The sequence below is a fragment of the Tamandua tetradactyla genome, chromosome 8 (assembly GCF_023851605.1).
Source record: "Tamandua tetradactyla isolate mTamTet1 chromosome 8, mTamTet1.pri, whole genome shotgun sequence".
NCBI classification, from domain to species: Eukaryota; Metazoa; Chordata; class Mammalia; order Pilosa; family Myrmecophagidae; genus Tamandua; species Tamandua tetradactyla.
In genome coordinates, this window is record NC_135334.1 from 18678542 (window position 1) to 18693923 (window position 15382).

At 40.4% G+C, this 15382-nt stretch overlaps 1 long non-coding RNA gene across 1 annotated transcript; it reads right to left on the reverse strand.

Moving 5' to 3' along the window:
• Positions 1-1655: 1655 nt before the first annotated feature.
• Positions 1656-10766, reverse strand: LOC143643276 (uncharacterized). The gene is made up of 4 exons (XR_013156184.1): positions 10373-10766; positions 8061-8175; positions 5739-5924; positions 1656-2057 (listed from the first exon to the last, which is right to left on the reverse strand). It is a non-coding gene; the product is annotated as an uncharacterized LOC143643276 (long non-coding RNA).
• Between the last annotated feature and the right edge of the window lie 4616 nt (positions 10767-15382).

Below are 15382 nucleotides of genomic sequence, written 5' to 3' on the forward strand. Positions count from 1 at the left end.
AGTAGATCCTGACCAGGTCACATGACTTGACTTTAGCATGGCAGGCACCAGTTTTCTTGCAGAAAATAGTTGTTGCCCGAAAGCTAACCCTATTGCCTCTATGTGACCTCCCAAACAAACCTTTCCCCAAATCTCTCTTTACCCCACATTTATATTGAAAAAAAAGAAAGGATGCTGGACCTGTATCACCAAAGTAAACAACCCAGTGAAAAGACAGACTCAATTCTGATCCTGGTACTTTCCACAACTCAAGAGTAGTCCTTCATCTCTTTTTCTTTTGCTTTTTTTTTCTGTAAGAATTTTTCTTCTTTCTTCCTTCTTCCCCTCCTTCTCTCCTTCCCTGCTTCCCTCCTTCCTTCCTTCCTTCCTTCCTTCCTTCCTTCCTTCCTTCCTTCCTTCCTTCCTTTCCCTATCTTTCCTTCAACTATATGCACTGAACATATCCTTTCTTGGAGAGAAAGCATAAAAACCAAATCCAGTATTAAAATGGCAACGCAAAGCCATTGTAGCTAAATGACCAAAATAAAAAGGAACAAACTTTACATACATTTGTAAAGTACTACATAAGACTATGACATTACTGTTATGTTATTATTGTTATGGGAAAATGGCATTCCTGGGGAGACAGGATAACATAGTATACTAGTTTGCTAGCTGCTGGAATGCAATATACCAACAATGGAATGGCTTTTAAAAGGGAGAATTTAATAAATTGCTAATTTACAGTTCTAAGGTTGAGAAAATGTTCCAATTAAAACAAGTCTATGGAAATGTCCAATCTAAGGCATCCAGGGAAAGATACCTTGGTTCAAGAAGGCCGATGAAGTTCAGGGTCTCTCCCTCAAGTGAGAAGGCGCATGGCAAACAAGGTCAGGGTTTCTCTCTCATCTGGAAAGGCATGTGGTGGGCATGGTATCATCTGCTAGCTTTCTCTTCTGGCTTCCTTTCATGACGCTCCCCAGGAGGTGTTTTCCTTCGTCATCTCCAAAGGTCGCTGGCTGGTGGACTCTGCTTCATGATGCTGTGGTGTTCTCTGCTTTCTCCGAATCTCTCCCTTTCTCCAAAATGTTTTCTCTTTTATAGGGTTCCCATAAACTAATCAAGACCCACCTGAATGGGTGGAGACACGCCTCCACCGAATCCATCTTAACAACCCCTCTTGATTAATCACATCTCCAGGGAGATGATCTAATTACAATTTCAAATATTCAGTACTGAATAGGGATTAGAAGAAACGGCTGCCTTTACAAAATGGGATTAGGATTAAAGCGTGGCTTTTCTAGGGTACATACATCCTTTTAAACCAGCACACATAGAGATTGAAAACTTTGCAATAAGAAAAACTTGAGTTTGAATTTTACTAGCTGAGTGACCATGGACACATTACTTAAGTTTTCTCTAAAGTTTCCTCATCTATAAAGTACAGTCTGTCAACAAACATACGTGATGGAAAGGGCTGTGGTGAGGGTTAATTGAGTGAAGTTATATATGTAAAATGTCAAGCACAAGGGCCGAGCATATAACGAATGCTAAGCAATATTGGCTGTTATTACTAATATTAGGTGAGGCAGACCAGCTTGCTTGCTCTCATTTTTGTTTTTTAGCTTAACAATAATAATCCCAAAGGAAGCAAACGTCAATGGGGGCTAAAGGAGTCAGGACCCCATGTAAGAAGAGGGAGGATTTTTCCTGGGGGTGTCAATTTCCTCTGAAAAAAGGAATTCTTGAAGGGACAGGCAAGGTTGTGCCCACTGAATGGGCACAATAGTGCAACAGTCATGCTCACATGTGATGGTTGCCCCATATTTTCTCCCTCTCATCTTGGGGGCATCCTTTTCTCAGTCCTTTATTGCACTCATCTTAAGATGTGGTCCCCTGGCCACAGTGTCCTTTGGGAAAGATCAGCTGGTGGTTTAAAATCCTGAGCCTTCTTTCGACATCCGGCAGAATCCTATTAATTCTTCTTGGCCTGGCTCAAATATCACCTCCTTCAGGAAGTCTTCCTGGACTACCTTAAAATACCATTCTGGATGACCCATACCTTCTCTGTATTCCCACTGCAACCAACAGAGAGAGATTTGTGTTAGAAATTAGTGGGCTAATAGGTACCCACGCATCTGCCCCTTGTATTAGACTGTGAGCTGCTTGAAGGCAGGAACTGTATTTTATTTATCTGTGCATCCTATATCTTAATTACCAGTGCTTAGTACATCGTAGAACTAGTTAAGTGAAACTGAGTTGTTTGCAGTGAATTGAATTCAGACCTACTAAAGGAAGAAGCCACAGGCTTGCTTTCCTAAGAGCCCTTATAAGGAGTGGCTGCAGGTGACCTGGGGAGCACAGAGTCGAGGAAAGGACCACCGGGCTCTGACTTCCAGCTCAAACTTTCAGGCAGCTACAGAGCTGACTCTGAACCTCAGAAGGTCTTCATCACTGACTAGGTGGCCCTGGGCACCTGAAGTCTGGTGTTAAAATAACCCCTGGGCATCGTCCTTCATGACCTGAACTCCAGGGATCATGGGAGTGACGAGAACATTCCACTTAGCTTATTTTTGCTGGGTGCTTATCAGTGCACAATGCAGACCCAGGACATTCAGCTGGCTGGAGTTAAAATTATTAAAGGGTGTGGAGCCGACATTTGGCTAAATGCGGTTAAGAAATTCCTTAGCTAACAAAAAAAAAATTTTTTTAATTTTCTCTTTTCTTTCTTGCTTGCCTGCTTGCTTTCTAATTTGTATACGATGATCTGAATTGTGTGTGTGTGTGTGTGTGTATACACGCAGTGCCAGATGAAGTTTCTTTTTCTTTTTCTCTGACTTGGGGGCCTTATCTGATTTTAATCAGCACTTGCCTGATATGATTTGAAACAGCTGAGGCTGAAATGCCCTTGAAAAAGATACCTTAAGTTGGAACTATTTCAACTCCCTACCTATTCTGCTCTTCTCCAAATCAGTTTGTGTTATAGAGTGTAAATATTGGGGGTTGAGTTTTACCCTTAGAATACTTCAATGCCCTGCAGAGTTTTCTCAGCAATTTTTTAAGTCTTGTTAAGCATAATGCAGCCAGTTCTTGATTATCCACGAAAAAGGAAATGAATAGTGGCACAGATAATCCAAAACAGAGAAACAATCAAAACGTTACTTATACTTGACTTTGGAATGCTTTGTATGGCTTTTGGGGATTCAGATTTTCCTTCCCCGTGATGTTTCTGCTCAGGAAAAAGTTAAAATGAGTTTGCATTCCCTAAGCCCACACAAAATAGCTGAGGGGGATGTGGCTGAGCCACATGCTGGGTGGCAGCGAGAAGGCGGCCTGAAACCTGAGGGGAAAGCATTCCACTGATGATCGAGATGTGGAAAATGCCCATATGAATAATTAAGTGCTGACTGAATAGAATTCGGCCTTGTAAATTAGTGTGGACAGCTTTCCAGTCCACAGTTTTTAAAAAATCAGGTTATCCTCTGAGAGAGGATGCACTGAGAGTATAAACAAATGACCTTGGCATTCGCTGTTTCTCACAATCCATCACAGTTGGCATGATATGGAGGAGTCAGGACCTATTGCTGAGGCCATGGGGAGCCAGTCCTCAGCTACTGTACTCTAGCTCCATCCCACAACCTTCTTTGATTGAACTTATGGAGGTTTATAAATGCTTTTGTAGAAATAATCATAATAATAGACTGTTGAGTTTGACTAATGTACTCAGTTATGTCTCATCTGATATAGGAGTTACTATTATTGTTTTTGTTTGCAGATGAGAAAACTAAAGCTCAGGCAAGTTCACTCTTGATCTAAGGTCATCCAGCTTGTCATTGGGAGAGGCTAAACTTGAAGCCTGGGAATGTCTCACCCAGTTTGGATAACTAAGTTCAGCATCAGAAGCTAGGAGTTCCTAAGCAGCTCATTGTTTGGATGTTTACCTGGTTTCCCTTGCAATGTTCTTAGAAAATAAATTCAAATAACAAAAATTAATGAGTTCTGAATACTAGATTGAATTCGTGTATATATATATATATATATATATATATATATATATATACACATATATACGCACATGGGTAAAACATGAAATATTTCTGATATTGTGTTGAAAAAAGACAAATAATATTTAGACATAATTTCTGTGCTGATGGAATTTTCAGCTTAGAGCAGAAAAGAAAACAAGAGACCAGATGACTGTAAAGCACAGCAGAATGTGACAGGTGATACAAGAAGTGACAGAGAAGGGACAAGTCACATCAAGTTGGGGTAAAACAGGAAAAGGATTTCAAAAAGGAAGTTTAATGAATGAGTGAAAGCAAGTTAGTGGGTAATGACAATGTAATGTGCGTAATGTTGCCAAAGGACCAAAATGCCATTGAGATGGGTTGTCATAACTGGATAGCATTTTACAAAAAGCTCTGATGTGGATAGGGTGTGATTCCGAGTGGCAGGGATAACTTTGACAGATGCATCCTGTTGAGAAAATGAGAACCATGAATTAATCTGTAAAAAAGAACCTGCTCAAGGAGAAGACTTGTAAACTAAAACAAAAATAATGACAGAAAGAAGAGTTTAAAAAGAAGAGTCTAAGCAGCATCATGGTCCTGCCCCCTCCAAAAAAAAAAAAAAAATCAATGTGGGGAACAGGAATGAGAGAGCGAAGAGAGGAGAGGGGGAAGTTTTCCCCAGACTGCTCACATTTTAGAAAATGTAAATGCTTTTTGTTATCTGGTGCTGAACAGTGAACACCTTTCAAAAATTATAGTGCTGGAGAGAGCTTAGAAAATAGCGAAAGATAAAGAAGAATGGCTTCCCAAACTCAGATCCTTTGACCTAGAGTTCTTCCACTAGGCAGGCTGGCTTTGGGGCATGACATCAGCACTCCAGGAAGCCTCCGAGTGGCTGGTGGGAAGGAAACAGGGATTCCAGGAGGCTCACAGAATACAACTCAAGGCTTACAGATTTTTAAATTAGTTCTGGAAATCTCCACAGCCAACTAAATCAGAACTTTTGGTCTGCCCTGATCCCTCCTTTGGCGTGTTCTCCATCATCTTTTACTCTGCAGAACCTGATTTTACCTGTATTAAAATGCGGGAGCCATAGGGTGATTTACCCTGATTCCTTTACCTCTTCATTACCTTGCCATCTTAAAATACTCCTAGGCCCCTTCTTTAGATTACTCCAGGTCTCATTAGTTTGGGGGGCCTTAAATATCTTTGGGCCCCATTTCTCAGTCCTCTGGACAATTTTTTAGTAACTATGACCTCCATGAAATTGATCACAGCGCTGTGGGTTCCAATAGAACAGCTCTGCCCACCTCCTTATAGTGGGCGCTGTGGTGCACCTCTCAGAGTCCCACACTTGTCAGGACCAGGGCATTCATTTCTGCCAGATGTGTTGGCTGTTGGCCTCTCACAGAGGAGCCTCCCCTAGGAATTGCCCCCTCTGCAAAAGCATTTCACATCCAGTGATTGCCCAGACCACTTGCCACAATTCTAGACAAGAGCTATAGGAGCTCCAGATCTCTTATGGTATCTGCTGAGTCCTTTGTTGTGACTGCATCACAGTTTAGCTTCTCCCCTTGTTCAGTCCTGCTTCCTTTGCTCTTTCAAAAGTATTGTACCAAAGAGGACGTCTAATGAACTTCCTGTATGCAAATCTCCACCTCAGAGTCTATTTCCCCGGGAGCCAGACATATGACATTCCCATTGCCCTATATATATTGTAGTTTGCATGTTGTTGCTGTAGTCACCTACCTCATAATAAAAGAAAAAACTTGCACGCTTTGAAGGGGTCAAAGGTCAAGTTTTTGGAAGATTCTGCATAATAGAATCCATTGAGTCAGGCCTATAACTCCATCCATGCATTTCTTACTTCTTGAGATTGAATAATAATTTGCCATTCCTGTGTTCTGACTCCTTGAGTTCAAAATGGATGATAACCTATATGATAAAGTGATGAGGAATAAAAATGGACAATGGTTAAGCAATTTCTGAAAGACCATTAAGTGCTGTGAGAACACTTAAATTTTATGGTGAAAACTCTGAAAACAAGAACCCAATAAGGCTAAAACTGTTACAGAGTGTACTTCCTTGGAGGTAGTTTTGAAAATACCCTTTGCTTTATGCCCTGTGGAATAGGGAACCACGGAATTACTCAAGGGACTCAACCACACCCCAATCTTAACCTAAATCACTGACTTTGTCATGGATTCACTGGAATTTGGCAAGGAGCTCACCCAATTTTTCTATCAAATTGGATCCAAATGTTGCCTAGCTTGGCTGCAAGTTCAGTCAGAAGAGAAGCAGTCCAGGCCAATTGACTGCTCACTGGTGATATTTGAAACCCAAATGAGTTTGGCTTGGCTTTAAGACCGGGAAAGAAGTTTTGACCCATTGCACATGATATAAGCCCCCGCCCAACTCAAATCCATTTCAACTTTTTTGGTTGCTGTTTCAGATCTGCATCTGACCCAGTTAATGTATACTGGTCACTATGCTCATTCCAAATGCCAAGGCCAGGTCCAGGAAACTTTTCCCTGTAAGGTGATAGCATGGGGGCGAGTAGGTTCTCATCACCTTTAATTCCCTCTGAAATAGAGTGATCCTTGATAAGAGAGAGATAAGGACCAGAGGAACCACTTGTTCAGGTTCCCAAGAAGAGTCCAACAAGGAGTTCATTTTGAGTGTTGTTGACCTGGTTGCATCTTCCCTCTTTTCCCTAGGTGTGTAGAAAATGATGACCTTCTGATTCTTGGAATAGTCGCATTGGTTAGCACATGCAGCACTGGTTTGCATAAAATCATAAATTAGAGAAAAATGGGTTTTTCTATCATATTTTCTCCTTGAAATTTCCTCTTTTTCTTAAGAATCTCCACCATGATCTCCACTGTTTTCAGACTTACCTACAGCTCCTCCAGAATCCCCCACTACCCCAGCACCCAACCATTGAGCTATCCCTTCCTAAGCAGTGTATTCCATTCTCTGGATCTTTCTTACTGCCCCCACCCCACATACCTGCCCTCACCCTATCTCCCTCCACCAACCACCACCATTGGACTCATCTGTCATAGATCCCGTCTCATTAGGAACTAGCTGCTTAGATCATCTAATATGTTAAATAATATATATTTATGGGAAAGCCCACTGGAACTGAGGTCAAAATATATGTATTTGAGTCTTGGTTTTGTCACACACACAGGCCACATAATTTTGGACAAGACATTTAGACCCTTTGTGTCCCCATTTCCTCACCTTCAAAACAGAGATAAGAAATACATAAAACACAGGTTCTCAGCTTAAATGTAATAACTTCTACCGGAAAGCATCTCTTGATCTTCCAAAACAAGATTACATGCCAACCCCCTTTTTTCTTATGTCATTATGTACTTTACTTATGATAGATCTTATCATTTTGCATCTTAAATGCCTGTTTACTTTCTGAACCTCCCTAGCTTGAAACTCCTGAGGGCAAGGACTATGACCCATCACTCTTGAAGTCCAGTGGCTAACCCAATGCCTAACACTTATTGGTACTCAAAATATGTGTAAGAAATAAATAGGACACCTCTGAGAGCATTTATAAATACTAGAAATTGTTTCTTCCAGACAGCATATTTAAATTGGAACAGTGTCCTTTTTAGATCATTTCTTTACTGGAGAGACCATATGGAAATGTCAGGTGCAGGAAAATGTTCTGAAACAGGTGGGGTTCATGATGTCCCTCAAATAACTCTACGTAGGTGGCCTCTTGCTCTCTCCAGGCATCCGGCTGGCCCTGGGCCCACGCACCTGAAGGGGGATGTCTGAGACTTTTAAAACTTCCTGCTTCATGTCAGTGACACAAGTTTGGCTCAGTATTCACCTCCAAGCTGGAATCAAATGTTCCCCAAGTGTAGAGGAAGAGAGGTGTCTCTTCCTTTCCCTTGACCTCCTCCCCTCTCCTCGCCACCCCCTTCTCTCACATTTTTCATAGTAGCTTAAGCTAGATTCCCACAGAAAAGCCTTGTCTGGCAGTCAGGCCAGCAGCCTACACAGCTGACACCACTCTAAGCAGCTCAAAATGAGGACAGAAAGTACCTGATGAAGTGCTTGGGCCACTGGCATTATGGGGAGAAGAGAAGAGGAGGGGAATACAGGGTACATGTGAAACTCCCATGTGGAGCTGCACAGAAATCTGCCTCTGCTAATGAGCCTGGTGAGAGAACAGGAAGAGGATTATTTCTGTTATGCCTGTTGGGAGAAAATTTTCCATGTGTGTCACATTTCTGCATGTCTGGCAAGCAGAAGTACTGACTGCCTTTTTCCTGGACTATCTTTTTAAGGATGTTTGTATAGAGATAATCTGGAGCATAGGGCAGGCATGCTTCTACCCAATAGATAAGATTTGGGTTCCACAAATGCAAAGAGTTCCTCTCCCAAATTTACCCCACAGTGTATACAGGTATCATCTAAGTCTCTTCTCATCGCCCTGTGAGAACTGGGGCTTGGGGAACCAATGCAAATATATTGATGATCATACTGCTTTCTGTGCTGTGAGTAATCAAGTCTCACCTCTGATCCTCGGGAGTTTCATGTCTTGTATCATAAAATTTTAGACCCTTCAAAGTTATTGTCAAGGCTCTGCCTTCTCTGCTTAAAGGCAATCTGTGAAGGAGTTCTGCCTTTTTGGAATTTATGTGAGCCCTGTCTCCTATTGGGAAAGAGGTGAAGAGGAGAGAGAAGAACATATACTAACTAAACCTTCTCTTTTTATCAAACTGTGCTCATTTAACCTTCACCATAAACCTAGGAGTAGACATTATCGTCTCCATTTTATAAATGAGGAATCCTAGGCTCAACAAGATGAAGAAATGCTCCATGGTCATGCACAGATAAAGTGTGGGTATGGGATTTTAAAACCAGGTTTCTCTGCATAGAGAACCTCTGTCCTTTTTGCTATATCATTCCAGAAAGTCAGTATTTCCCAGATGTTGAATAAATGGTCAACCCAAGGTAACATGAGGGATGCTAACAAGTCTAAAGCCATTTTTCTTGACACTCTATTATCTGCTTCATGATTTTGCCTAGATTCAGCCCTGGATGTGATCCTGTGTACCCTGCTTAATGGTATTTTTTTTAAAAACTAACCCAGACTTCTGTCTTCCCTTTGCTAGAATCCCAGCCTCCATCTACTGTCACTCCTATTGCTCAACCTTGGTTTTCTTGAGCGTGACTATTGCTCTGATTTTTTTTTTCTACTCAGAAGGAAGGATGTGAAACCTTTCTCTGGTATCAGCATAGAACCAATAACACTCTCCAGACTTCATAGTTTCAAAGAAGCTTGTTCAGTTTTCAGATGTGACTGGAGTGATTTGCACCCGGATACTTAGATTCACCATTTGTTCAAAGACTGCTCCAAAAAAACCTTCCCCTGCATTCTCCCACTGCATACCAGCCCACTCTGCCTCTGCCTGCAGCTGTTATTTTCCAGGATTTCATACCTGTGCCACATTGTTTGAAACTGTGCTTCAAGAGTTCCTGAAAACATTTGCCTGGACCCACCATCCAGCAAAATTACAGCTGGAATGGGCAAAGAACGGGTTTCTTTTTTGTGTCATTCCTGTTTGTTTTTCAATTAAGATGGAATGTGCATGTGAGAACAAGGAAGACAGAAAATAGCAGCCTCTCCATTGGGACAGAGGGTTTGCTGGACTCTCTGCCTCTTGAATGCCATGGCTGACTCCTCTGTCTGGGGTACTCAGATGCTTGTGGAAACTAAACAGGGATTATATTTCACTCATGAGAATGAATGAAATGAATGGAGCTTAAAGTCAAATAATATATGAGGAAGAAATGGCCTACACCAGACAGTAGGTAAAAAGAATCCATGTGAGCAATATAGACAACAAATAGTTGCTGCAGTAATTGTAAAAAAGTATCATTAGTTCCCCAGTTATCCAGATATAAACTGTAGAGTCATTCTCAAATCCCACACCTCCTTCACTCCCGTACAGACTTTTGCAAATGCCTTTTATGCCTTTCTCTTCCTCCTTTCTGTATTAATGCCATGACTTTAAATCTTTACCAATTCATAGTGAAATTTTAATAACTTTTCACTGGTCTCCTTTTCACTGGCCTCATCCCACTTGTACTCATCTGAAACACAAAGTAAGCTTCCAAAAGCATCACTCTAATCCTTTTTCTTCACTATTCAGACATTTTCCTGGTTGCTAATTACCAATTGAACTAAAGTCAAATTTTGAAAACACACATGAAAGAATAACCCAAGAGGTATTCCTATATATAAGAGGAATATTCAATAATGGTAAATATAGGGGGAAAATATAGGACGTATTCAATAAATGTTTGAACAATAAATAAATGAATGAACGAATAGGCCTCTTGCTTACATTTTATCCACCACTTCATTTTACCTTTACAGCAATCTTATTTGGTGCTTCTTACTATTTTCTCTATTGTACCAATGTCTGCACCAAGACTCAGAAAGGTTACTTAATTTTCCCCAGATCCCACAGTGAATGAGCAGCAGTGCTGGAATGTGAAGGCAGATCAATGATGTCACAGTCTATTTGTTATGTGGCCTTCTGGAAACATCGGACAGTTCAGCACATATAAAGCCAGAGCTGGGAAGAGAGGTCACAAATAGAGAAATTGCTGTGGGACTCCTTTGTAAAAGGCATTTGCTCACAAGTGAAGCTACCACCATAAGCGAGGCACTAAAGAAATATTAGAGAAAACGAAGGAGTAGATGGTCTTGACCTGGGCAATGGGAAATGCCAACACTTTGGAGAGTGGTAGAGATATAGGAATCCCTGAAAGCAACAGAGAAAGTAAGAGAAGAACTAACAAAGAAGAGTGAAGGAACCAAGAGAGAACAGAAATTTGTCAGTAAATACATGACCAGTGACGTCAAAAGCTACAAAAATATCCTCGAAGGGAGCACTGGGCCTCAGTGGTTAGAGGGGAAGGAAAGAGCCTGGACTGTAGCAGGCAGTCTCGGTTAGGATAATCCTACTTTGACCTGCAGCAATTTACCTAAAACTATCTGAAATTTGAGCTGAGATTTAAACCCAACAGTTCTGCTTCCAGATCCTATACTCTGAACCACCATGCTAGGCTACATTTATTGAAAAAAAATTATCAAGAGATATTAGTTCCTTTCTTTCCAAGCACAAGCGAGCTACATTAATTTTATTTAAAAGTAGGTGGATGACAAGTATTTAAACCAGGAGTTAGCCAACTCTGCCTGTAGGCCAAATCTGGCCCACCACCTGTTTTTCTATGGCTCCCAAGCTACGAATGGTTTTTACATCTTTAAGTGATTGAAAGAAAACGTTGGGAGACACATGAAAATTATATGAAATTCAAATTTCGGTGTCCTTAAATATAATTGTATTAGAGCTCAGCCACACACATTGCTTTATGTATTGTCCTTGGTACTTTTGCTCTACAAGTGCAAAATTCAATAGTTGCAACAGACACCGTATAGCCCACCAAGGCTAGAGCATTACTGTCTGGTCCTTTAATAAAAAGAGCTTGCTGAACCTCTGATATGAGCAAAAACCTACTTTGGCAAATGGAAGAGAAGTGTTGATTTAAAGACTTGAATTCCTCAATGGGGTGGCTCACATTTACCAGGTCGAGGTCCCTAACCACTGCTGCTACCACTTCTGAGGTTCTCTATGAACTCCACAAGCACCTGCATTTCGTTGGGGGATCAATGAAGGGTAGAAAAGAAATCTGATGGAGCAGTCTGTGGTATTTCTTTGTGGGAAAGAAGGCAGAAGTAGGTATGGTGGATAGGGTGAAGGTGAGGCTCTCTTTTCAATCCCTAATTCCAACCAGTTGAGTGTATTCTTTTTCTCATTGATAGAATTATAACTTTCAATGAGTCTAGGGAGTGCAGGAGCTCAAGAGAGGAGAGGCAGTGGCCAAGTCACACCACAGGTGTCTACCTCTGGGACTAGTCCACGAGCAGCAAAGAAACCTGCTCAGATGCCTTCCAGGTGTCTAGTCTATCTGTTCTCCTGAACTTATGTGAAGAATTCACTGGGTAATGGCAATTCCTCGGGGACTTTTGAAAAGAGACAGGAGACTGGTCTCCTTGGTCCCAAGTTGAACTTTGTCAATGAACCTATAGTGAGTTGGTGGCAAGTTTCTTCCTCTCTTTAAACTGAAGTGAGAGGATTTGCCAGATTCTTCAGCCTAGCCTATAAGATACAGGTGAACCTCATGGGGAACACAGCAGGAATGTATATGTCTGCTTGCTTTTTAATATTAGCAGGCATGCTTCACAAATCAAGATCCAAGATTTATAGACCTCCCATAGGACATCCAATTAAAAAGTCAATGTATTCATGTTATCAGACATTGGGCATAGCTCACCTTGTGCTAGAGTTTCAACTACATGAATCAACCTCACCCACCAGTCTGTGAGTTCCTGGGCAGCTTGCTCATCTTTTATGACACAGGCATCATGCTGAGTATTAAGGATGCAGAAACTTTTATCCAAGAGCTGGCAATTAGTGGGGGAACCAACATGTGAACATATTGATGCCATTCTATGGTGTGAGGAGTATTTTAGGAGGTAAAAGGAGTGTGAAGATGGAAGTGGAAAATCCACTGGATAAGAGAGGAAAACCTTCTCAGAAGTTGTGACCCTTCCACTGAATTTTCAAGGATGATCAAGAGTTTGTCTGAAAACCAAAAAGCAAGTTGACATCCTAAGCAGAATGAAGTATGCATGCAGAGACTTGGAGGTGAACTGCAATATGGCCATTAAAGGACTATCATGGGACATACAGTATAAGGCAGGGAGGAGTGCAGGTTTGGAATGGGGTGGTGAGGATGAGGAAGCTAGCAGGGTAGGCAGAGGCCAGATCATGGAATTTGAACTTTATTATGAATGTGATCGGAAGGCTTTGCATGTCATTCTTCAGACCAGACCTCAAGACCTATAACTGTCTAATTTAACTTAATGTAGTGAAACAATGATTTACATTTATTTTCCTCTGAAGCATTGCCTCCTTTTCTTCTTTTGTTTTTTCTTTTTTTTTCCCATTCCCTCTTTCAAATATGATTTTGGTGACTTTCCTATTTTTCTTCTAGAGATACTTCTCAGATACAGAAGAACATAACCAACACTGGGGCATGAATTTAGACAACAAAAAACTGAACTCATCCAAGAAAGTATAGAGGCTACCTAGGTTAGGCTCAGCTGAACTTCCAAATGTATTTTCAATGAGATCATCTCAACCATGATCACAAGTTTAAGGCTTTCAAAGCAACCTAATTAGAATTGGAACATGACCTATTTGGTTTCTTCTAAAAGTATGATTTAGAGTAGAACTCTAAAATGTAAAAATCACATAAAAAGAAAGCCCATAGCAAGTTGTCCTCCTAATAAATGGCACTAAATCTTATAAACTATCAAAAGACATGATCACTTCCTAACCTCTCACTCATAGGAACATTACAGACCTAGCAACTTCCCTCACCTGTGCAGGGCCAATCAAATGGAAGTGAGCAGAGATAAAATCTGCAGCAGTTGAAACAGATGTGCATAGTCCATAGACATGGATTGGTTTTGCTCTTATTTTATATGCAATACAAGTATACTTGATTGCTCAATTTCCCAAGACAAAAAATAAAAGCAGCAAGTTCTGTGGGTGAAAAGGATGAAAGAGAGATGGCCAGAGACAGGCACAAGTATTCTTCTGAGAAAAAAAAATACTGTTGGTTTGATAGGAAGGTGGCAGAAAAAAAAATATGGAAGGGAAACTTCATAAACTAAAAAGAAAACCCAACGTAGTGTATTCTTGGATTATTTAATAAGGAAATAGAGGTTTACCTGCCTCAATAGCCTCCAATGCAACCTCAGAGGAAATCAAAGAATAAAGATTGCCATTCATAATGATCCCTTCACTCAGTATAGTTACACTTTAAACATTTGGGTCCCTAAAGTAGTAAAGGTTAACTATTCTGAAAAAGTCACTTCTGCAGAAATAACTACGTCACTCTGCCATGATGCCAATTATAGGAGGCATTAAAACACTTCATCTGATCTTAGCATAATTGTGTGTTCTATTACAGTAATAAAAACTTTATAGTTAGAATACTCCTATCATTTTCCTGTATACTAGATATGACCTCTGGCAAGATTCAGTCTCCTAATCTGTAAAATGGTGATAATAATACTAAGTATATTATAGATCTGTTGTGACAACAAAATGAGATAATACGTATAAGGTAGTTAACATTTTCTTCAGTCTAAGCTCCATAAATGTTAGCTGCTACTACAAATATTACCACACTACCACCACCGCTGCCACCACAGCTATCACTGATCCTTACAACAGCGCCTGTACCTGGGTTTCCTATCTGAGATCCACTATTTATGAACTGTGTGACCTTGGGAAAGTCACTCAACTTCTCTGTGTCTCAGTTTTCTCACCTGGAAAATGAAGACAGTGCTATATAGTGTCTACCCCATAGGACTGGTACAAGGATTAAATGAGATAATGTGTGAAAAACACTTCACATAGCACCCAGCACAGAGTAAGGATGCAAGTAATATTAGCTGTAATCATTATATTGCTGCTGTTATTGTTATTGTTTTATCCTCCATTCTACTTAGGACAGAGATTCTCAAAGTATGGTTTGGAGACCTCTGGTGGTCCCTGACACTTTTCAGGCAATCCATGAGGTCAATTGTTTTCACAGTTAATACTAAGACCTTATTTCTTTATTCATTCCCATTCTCTCCAGTATAGAGTGGAGTTTCCCAAGGCCACATGATTTATGAGATCACAACAGGTGCAATGCAGATGCAAATATGAGATTTATCATTAAGTAAAGATTCTTCCAGTAAGCCAAACATAAAAGAGATTTGAAAAAATATAAAATGATGCTCTTCTCCTTAGATTTGCTTTCTTTTTTTTGCAAAATATATTTATTTTTAATAAAACACATGTTTTTATGTTAACCTGTGATGGACTTATTGTTATTTTCAAAAAATAAATATTCTTTGAAGTCTTCAGTTTTATTCCAAATTTGGTTAATATCAATAGATATATCCCACATAAACAAAAGTTCAATCATTTTAAGTACGAAGAGGTACTGAGAGAGAAAAGTTTAAGAATTGCTGTCATATGAGATTAAGTCTCAGAATTTTTGACATCCTCAAGATCACTTGCTTGAGCTTCAATCTAGGTAGAGTCAAGTCTTAACCAAAGATTCCTGATTCTGAAGCTCATGGTCATGATAATATACCAAATGCCCCAACATCATGGAGTCCCCTACTTGGGGAGTGGGGCCAGTGATTACCTTAGCCCTTCAATTGTTGAATACTGTTACAGGGTTATGTATTGATAGTTAGGTCTATTTGGCAAAATCCTATT